This window comes from Podarcis pityusensis (assembly GCF_964106645.2).
Source record: "Podarcis pityusensis genome assembly, chromosome: 11".
Classification (NCBI taxonomy): domain Eukaryota; kingdom Metazoa; phylum Chordata; class Lepidosauria; order Squamata; family Lacertidae; genus Podarcis; species Podarcis pityusensis.
The window spans coordinates 38080137-38089356 of record NC_138036.1 but is presented as its reverse complement, the minus strand read 5'-3'; the positions used below and the strand labels follow the sequence as shown (position 1 = coordinate 38089356).

General features: G+C 42.3%; 1 long non-coding RNA gene across 1 annotated transcript; it reads left to right on the top strand.

Annotated features, from left to right (window-relative positions):
* The first annotated feature begins 5880 nt into the window (after positions 1 to 5880).
* Positions 5881 to 8842, top strand: LOC308458578. The gene is made up of 2 exons (XR_013977577.1): positions 5881 to 6010; positions 8610 to 8842. It is a non-coding gene; the product is annotated as an uncharacterized lncRNA (long non-coding RNA).
* Positions 8843 to 9220: the final 378 nt, after the last annotated feature.

Sequence of the window (9220 nt, the reverse complement as noted above, 5' to 3'; positions counted from 1 at the left end):
ATCTAGTGGGTAATTTACCTTTCCTGATCGGATGGGGGGGACGGGGGACAGACCCCTTTGTGCATTAATCATAAATGAAGTGGTTTTTAAAAAATCAATACGCTGCTCTTGAAAACCATAAAAGCAGCCAGGCAAAATACTAAATAAGGGACATGATTAAATGTGATGACTTTCAGAATATTAACTACATGTTGTTCCAATATGATATATATATGGGTAGTAGTACCTTGGTCTTTGAAGCTGAACGTATTAGATTTTCCAGTAGCAAATGCTACAACTGCTGATTCATGACATGACTATAGGAAGAGCTGACTGATAGCTGGTAGTACCAAGCTGAAGTTGATTAAATCAGCAGCAAGCCTGCAGCCTGGAAACTGTATTTGGAACCAAGCCAGGTTGCATTGTTTTGAACAGGACAAATGTTCCCAGTGTCAGGACTTATCTAGACTTCTGCTTGTCCCACTGCTCCCCCCACCCCCAGAAAACTCACTCTTTAGTGCTGAATTGGAGCAAACATCAGTCAGGTTTTCCACGGATTAATGTTTGCTCTGATTCAGCACTAAAGAGAGGGTTTTCCTGAGAAACGATGGGGCAAACAGTAAACTACTTGGACCTGTGGCTAGACAGCATAGAGCAAGAGGGAAACCACACAGGACAATACTTTCTAGCCACAGGAGAAATGGAAGTGCAGCCAAGCTCCCTGTCTATGCAATATTTAGCGACTTCTGATGGAAGTCTATGTGGCATCACTTGCAGACTGGGCATTTTACCTGCCTGTTTGGTGCAAGTCAACATACAGCAGAGGCAAACAGACATGGCCATCCTACCTCTGTGTCAAGAGCTCCTCCATGCAACTTGTTTGTTCAGTATCTATCATGATTCGCTTGCATAAACCTTATTGGGAGGTTATACGATGCCTGCTCTTTATTGAGAATTCACTCAATAAAGAGCAGGTGTCATATAATGGTTATAGGACAAGCTGGTTATAGGACAAGGAACGCCCAATCTGCATTCATCCCAATTTGCTTGCAGGATGTTTACATGTCTTCTTGTTAGTCATCCGTTCATTCCACACTTTTCAATGCAATTTACCCTCACTTTCCAAACTGCAAAGGAGAGTCCTCTTTTAAAAAAACAAAACAAGGAGATTTGTTGCACTAAGACAAGAGAACACTTTCATCCATATTAATCATGCATTTTTCAAAGTTTCAGTACATACTTAAACCCCTTCCACAAATGCTGACACCCTGAATTAGTTTAGGGGCACATTACCAGGCTGCAGAGCTCTCAAGCCAGGCACAGATTTTCCTTTGGCTCCTTCTCTCTGCTTAGTTCCAGAAAGTGCCCATTAAAGAATGCAGAACTGTTGCATTAATAATGTGACCGTTGAGTCAGTGGATGTGATTCTGTCTCTCTGTAAGATGTTATTTCTTTCCCAACAGTGGAAGACACCAGACATCCCTTGCCCCCAAATATGTTCTCCTTTAACAATTAATAGCATGTCATGTTGTGGTACACTGTGACTGAAAGAAGAAAAAACTCATCCCTAGTCCGTCTCCTTATTCTACTCACTTTTGAGAGGGTAATCAGAGGGCTTTTGTCCAAGAGACAGCGCCCAGACTGACTGCAAGGAGGGCTCATAAGATTGTAACATTGCTTGCAAAGCAAAGAGTCAATTTATAAAACAAGCGCAGTCATTAGAACTGACAGGAGATGGAAATCTACTGTGTATTCAGCAAGGTTGTTTGTTTCTTGTTTACAAGGTGTGTTTGAACGAGTCAAGGGATGTGACATCCAGCAACTATTTTTACAGACACTTACAAGGAGTCACATTGTGGCAAAATGCCCGCAAACGCTTTTAGGAGCAGTCGCTGAGCCACTGCTACTCAGCACAACCCTGGAACAATGTCAAAACACCACCAACCTGAGGCTCATTTCAACCCATTGCACAGATATCAAGATGGATATTTTATTTTATGTATTACATTTTTTTAAATGCCCCTCCAACAGGAGCAGCCGGTGAGACTGTGTGCGTGGAACTGTGTTTCTCTCCTGACTTCTCAATGCCACTTCTGGTTACCAAGAGGGAGAGGGGCAAAGCAGAGAGGGTTGGGTTGGCGTGGTGTGGATGCAGTGGCAGAACTGTTCCCGCTGCTGCTCCCACACCAAGCCAAGCTCCCTGCTGCTCTGCTCCCCCCGCTCTTTCCCTCTTGGTAACCTGCTGTGACACATGGCATTGGGAAGTCAGAAGAGCAACACAGCTCCAGCAGCACAGATCTGCCATCCAGAACTGCCATACAACCAAGTTCTCTGAGTGGTTTATGTCAACAACAGTAGAGGGAAGTCACTTGCACGGTACATCACAAGAGTATCATTTCCTGTGAATATACAGTTTGAGAGCTGGCACTTCCATCACTCTCCTACCCATGTTTTCACTACAAAATAAATACTTGAACCAAGTTGCACCAAAGAAAACTTTGTGTACAAAACAGCCCTTGCAGCCACTGATCTCAGTGCAATTTAAGCAGGCCACTTTGTCCTAAATATCATGTATTTCAATGGAATATACCTGTACCTGTCTCTTTATGTATACATCATCTACTATTCCAACTTCAGTATACACAGAGCTCTCGACAAGCAGGAGCTGCTGTTCACTTCAGTGGCAGTTGAAACGTGGTGAAGGAAATAGAAATCCAGAAATGAAACTTCTCAGACCATTGACATGAACGAATGAATGAATGAACGAACGAACAAATGAATGAATTACTAAAGTAAAGTAGGGACCCTTAAAACTTTATCTTTTTGCTCCCTTTTACCTAAAAAGAGAGCGTTCTATTAAAGAAAGTAGATTGAGGAATAAACCACATGTGATTTCTGAACAGATTCAGGGGCTTTGATTTATTTTTTATTTGGAGAAACAGTATTGTGCTTTTTCTCCACTCTGAATTCCTCCTCCTCATACACACAAACTGCTATTGTGGTTATTATCCCCTGGAACAATGGGAGAAAACAAGTACAACAGTTGTTGTCTGTATTCCTCCTCTTCAGTGTTTGCTTGTACAAGCTTTGGGGGAAGGAGAAATAGTACAGGGAAGTGAGGGTTAAGCACAGCCTGCCCAGCACTACTACTTTGATCGAATTTGGAGGGTGGGGGGATACAAATCATAAACCTTGCATGGGGTTTGGGCCTTAGAAAAGACTTCATTTATGTCTTTAATACAAAGTGTGGGGGTGATGTTGCTTCAAGTGAAAATGTTTTGTGCGCATGCAATTAATTACAATTATGCATGGAGTTGCAATTTAGTTTAATATTGTTAATTACAGATATTTAATAACTGTGCTGATTTGACTGCTGTGTATCGCTAACAAAAATATTCACAAATTATGACCTCCCAAGTTGTGCAATTGAATTATCACACCAAGATGAGTATTTCTTTTTTAAATTAAAGTAGTTGGTTTCTTTGTGTTCTAGCTTAAAATTGAGAATGCGCAATCATTTTAATTGCACTCAGTGGGGCAACTTTCAATTAGAGATTTTCAGTGTTTAGGCTGTGCTCTTTAGGTTTCATTTCATTTAGGTAACTGAAGGGGGATATTGAAACAGAATATTAAAAACTGTTCATTTTCTGTAAAACAGTGTGTCTGATTAATAGCTTGACCTGGCAACTTGTGGAATCCCATTCTCTGAAGGTTTTTAAGGAGAGACTACAAAAAAAATAGCTACTTGAGGAAGGGTGCATTAAAGTCCAGGAAGCCATATAACTGCAAGAAAATGTATTTTCATCTGATTACCTTAAGCTACATGTTGACCAGTTTTATCATTACTGTACAGGAAAATGAAGCGGGTTTGGGACTGAAATGCTTGTGGTGATAATAAGGGCAACCCCAAGATAAATTGTTGCCTGAGGTGGTATGGCAAATACCTCCACAAGGAAGGTTATTTTAGTCCCTCAGGAAGAGAATTCCACAAATGTCTCTTTCCCTCCCTGGCAACAAAAATACAACAATAATAAATTAAGGGCTGTATCCTATTAAGCTGTGCTGTTAGTACAAGGACTTCACTTGTACAATAGAACTTCCCTTCCCCCTGGGGACCCTTAAATCTGTTCTGGGACTTCCCCCAATCCTCTAAGCAAATAAGGGGGATGAGGGGCATGTGGGGGTCATGGGGCTAGAGAAGATGGAGAGAAGGGAGGGGAAGCTCTGTTGTGGAAGCCGAAGTCCTTTGCTGGACACAGCCCCTTGTATTTAGCAATTTCCCACCTTTTTGGGACATCTAAAATCAGCTCATTTTGCCTGAAGGTAGGCAAATTGTTAGGTTTGAGGATTGTTTGCTTTGTCACATTCTAGACTGACACTTCTAGTTAAAAGTGAAGATTAGATCCACTTTGTTGAGGGAACCAAAGGCAATTGGTTGTGGTCTCATTCTTTCATACTGCGGAAACTTAAATGCCTCGACTGAGGCAATGTGGTGAACGAGGAACAGCTCAAGGTTGATGCATGGGGTGTGTTTGTAACAAACCAAGTTTCTTCTCTAGGCGGGCAATAATGATTCCTCTGGAGAAAGAAAAAAAGAAAGAAAGAAAGAAAGAAAGAGAAAGAAAGAAAGAAAGAAAGAAAGAAAGGCCTCTCAGAGGAATTTGTAATTGTTATGGTAGCTTTTTGAAGGCTACAAAGGAAAGTGTCTGTTCTGAAAACCTAAATGAGATGGCGAAGTGAAGTCTTGGCACCACACAGAGCTACTGCAAGGAACATGAAGCGCTTCTGTGCTTCAGTCAGAACTCAGGTACGAAAACTGTGATGGAAACAATGTGAGGGAAAGTGTACATCAGCTTTGGCAGTTGCTTCACGGGCTAATTCTTTGTTGTCTGCTTCCTAACACCTTGCCTCCACACTTCTGAGAGAAATTTGTCCAGGAATGACTATTTAGTATTCCAAGATTCAACTGCCTTTGAAAAACTTTATGTACTCCCTTTAGGCCGATTTTTACCCTTAGCCCAGAAGCCCTAACGTTTCTGACAGACATTCACTTTTATCATCTAGGTCTCCTGTGGACTCGCGTAATTACCACAGCTGCACAGGGCACAAAAACAAGCAGTCCTTTGGGTTTGTGTTCCCCCCCACTCTCTTATTTACTTCCCACCATTTCACTTTCAGACCAGCCTGTCTTTGCTTTTTCCTATGGCTGGTGACAAAATTAGTGTGCTAGTCCCGGGGGGAAGGTTACCGTTGTCGTAGTCAAAGTCCAGTCCTGAGTCACTAGCCTGGAAACAGTTCACAAGGAGTGAGGCGAGGTCCAAAGCAGGAAGCCGGGCGGGGACAGGAACACTGGAAGGTCAGAAGCAGGAAGCCGGGTGGGGACAGGAACACTGGAAGGTCAGGTCTGGGTCCGGGTAGGAGCAGGTACTCAACGACGACGTTGCTCCCGCAACCTGGGACCGGGCTGACTGGCCTTTATCTTCTCTGAGGCCAGGGGCGGTCCCGGCCCCCAGGAAACCCGCCTCTCCTGGCCTTAAGGCAAGCACTCCTCCTGGGAGAAACCAGTTCCCTTCGCCTCTCTGCCCTGAGCCTCTGCAGTTCAGGGGAGGCTGAAGGGTTACTGGACCCAGGGGGAGACTCACCTGTAGGCACTGAGTCCTCAACCACCTCCGGAGCCAGAGTGGATTCACCTGGTGCCTGCTCCTGAGGATCCGGCACAGGTGCAGGCGCTTCAGAATCAAGGCCCTGCCCCAGTTCAGCCGGCCCTGGAGGCGGGGACTCCTGTGCAGGCTGGGATTCCTCTGGTTCAGCCTCTGAATCGGAATACCAGGCCATCACAATTAGAAGAAAAGGATGGGGGCTGACCCTCTAGTAGGCGTCATACAGACAGCTTTTGCCCATTGATCAAACACAGTCCAGAAAAAAAAGATTGGTTAGTGTAGGACACAGGGGAAAGGCCACAGAGGAAGGAGAAATGAGTAAGAAGCTTATTTTCTGCCACTTAAAAGAGAAACAGGAGACTGACTATAAGGTAAAAAAAAAAAAAAAAACACTCCACTATTGCTTTATTAGAGAAAAATCAAAATAAATGCCTTCATTTAGGGAGCTCATCTTGGTAGCATGGGAGACATAGAGCATAAAGATCAGTCATTTAAGAATTCTAATCAGTCACAATGGGATCCAAAGGTTTGCGTCTGTGAGGGGGTCTGTGTCTACTTTATTTTCCAAGTGTGTTCTATATGTTTAGTGGTGTTGGAGCACTTGAAGATGAATCTCAATATAGATATACAGTGGTACCTTGGTTCTTGAACTTAATCCGTTCTGGGAGTCCATTCGACTCCTGAAACTGTTCAAAAACCAAGGCGCGGCTTCCAATTGGCTGCAGGAGCTTCCTTCACTCAATCGGAAACCACATTGGACGTTTGGCTTCCAAAAAATGTTCAAAAACTGGAACACTTACTTCTGGGTTTGCAGCATTCAGGAGCCGATTTGTTTGGCAACTAAGCCATTTGAGAACTAAGGTACTACTGTACTGTAAATTCCTATTAATTAGTTCTTTTGGGGGCTTTTTTTAAAAGCCGGAACTCACTGGAGCTCAGTTCTAGCACGTCTCAGGTGGGCACCATTGCCATTTTAAAAGAACAAGTGAGAAGTTAATGATAAGCTCCAGCACCTCATTTTCTATAAAAAAAAATAGCACTGGTTCTTTTCCAGATCTAGACAAAGAAGTACCCTACTATGTGGCAAGAAGCAACCACATTCATGGGGACGGGGGATTGTTGCTAAACCTGATGGTGGTTTTTTAGTTGTTTATGTAACTCACCTGAAGACATTTTGTATTAACTAACAGTTGTGGTTACTGCTGCAAGTTCTTTTAGACTTTTACGAAGAAGGAAGTAGAAGGTCCATCCAGTAAACTGCGATTGAATCTTGACAAGAGGCCCTGTCCAGAGACGTGTCAGCTAGCTGCTCTGCTTCACCTCCTCCTTCTCCTAACACAGCATAACTCTGCTGTTCGCCTATCTCTGAGCTGTTATCTTCCTCCAAGCCCTGCTGTAAATTGAGACTGCCTTCCTCCTCTCTGGAAGCTATAGGAGAAGCAGCTCCACTATTCCTCCTCCTCTTCAGTCCAGTCCCTGATAATTTGTTTCTTTGACTTATATACCACCCTTCTTTATAAGATCTAAGGGCAATTCCCATTCTGCTGGGTGATTGGCTATAGTAAAGTGTCAACCAGTGTTTGCAGGATCATGATGACTGTTAGAGACATATTTTTAACTAAATATATATATATATTTATACTCATACAGCTCAAATACACATACCACTCAAACCAAGTGTAGACTAAACATTAGCCTAATAATAATAATAATAATAATAATAATAATAATAATAATTACTGGCATTGCTAATTTGAGGCATAATTATCAATGTGACCCATGCACAGAAAAGCTCCAAACTGTCAGTAATCTAAATTTTAAGAAAATATTAGGTTTTTTATGCACTCAGCAACCCATGTGGACAAGGTCTGGGCCACACTTGTAAATATTTTAAAAGGTAAAGCTTTCTGAATTCCCAGCTGCTTCAATGTGACACTGAAAGTAAGAGGTTTTAATAATACAAGAGGGCTGTTTCACTACTTCACCCACCTACATTGCACTAAGAATGCAGAGACATGTTTAATATAGAAATCATGCTAACTCTGAGTATTTGCTTATTATTTTTCAGCCAAACAAATATGCTTTCCCATTTGGCATTGGAATGTCATTGACTCAGAGATGTTTTCCAAGTCTGTTTCTAGAAATCAATGTTTTCTTTCTAAATGAACATATCATGCCAATATATCGTGCCAAAAAGGAGCATTTGGGGAGTCCTCTCTAAAATGCTGATTGTGGCAATTTGTAGCTTTCTACTTTTAGTTTGCAACAAATTTTGCAAGTCGGGAACAGAAGCCTTGAGGGGCGATTTGGCATTTCTTTTTCCATTCCTCTCTCCTGGAGTGACCTTTTCCTTTTGCCAAGTGATGGGGAACTGGATCCTTATCTTTTCCATCAATCCCACAAGCCAGGTTTGGCAAGTGGATACAGCTGGCTACTCCTCAGTCATCTGACACCACAATGGTGTCGGGTGAGCTGTTGTTCCCACATGGTTCGAAATCAAGCTGTGCAGGCAAAAGCAGAGTCTTCAAAGCACTGACAATCATTTAATCATCAGGTCTTATGAAGTTCTGTGTATAGTTTTGCCCTTCTGAAGAGCTACCTGGCAAGCCTTCTTCCTGGTCTGCTCATATTGTGACAGTGCAAACACTTCCCCATTCAGCTCACTGTCCCTATACAGCTGCAGAGATTGGTGGTGTATTCCAAAGGCTATCATTTCTGTGCATAACAAACAGAAGCAGCATTTTTCCCATGAACACCTAGAGAACATTTGTGAAGGTCATCATTTCTAGCGGAAATATGCATTTTTTAAATGAAAACTTCAATGGAACACAGTGCTGCTATTCTGATACAGCATCTGAACAAGAAAACTGAACGGAAAAGTGTATGTGAGAGAACAAATGAGTTTTAATTTGCTTATGCATTCATCACCCTTCTGAATCAACTGCTTCATGCATCTTCTCAAATCAACAGATGTTTCTGCAATGTGACTGTGAGTGGATGTCTGAACTCTGCAGCACCAATCCCAAAATCAAGCCGATTTTCTTGGGTGTGAATTTGATGTTTGTTTGAGACAGTTGCTCCAACATCCTGAATTTCACAGCAAACAGAAAGGCATCCGAAAGAATTGTCATGTAACTGTGGGATAAAACAGCTGAGAGATCCCTGAATTCTCTGATACTACTATAAAGTTTGGATGACATTTACTTTGGGAAACTCTGGTGGCTTAGAGGGCTGGTATGAACAGAATCTTAACTTTTTTCTCCTTTTCCTCACAATAATTTGGGGGGTTTTGGTTCTCATCTTGGTGTTAATAGTTATGTTCCTCTGTTTGGTGAATTTGTGGGGTGGGGCAACTGCAGGAGAACTCCAGGGAGCTTGCAAAAAAAATTTATTAATTGTCAAGGCGGGAGTTGTGAGCAGGTCAGCAATAACTCACAAGTTGTCAGTGAAATTAACTCTTTATTCAATAGCTCAGGCCTGGTGAGCACAGCAACTCTTCCCAGTTAAAAGAGTTCAAATGATAAACTAGAGAGACTCAAACTCTCAGACTAGGTAATTAAATTAAATTGTAATGATTAGAG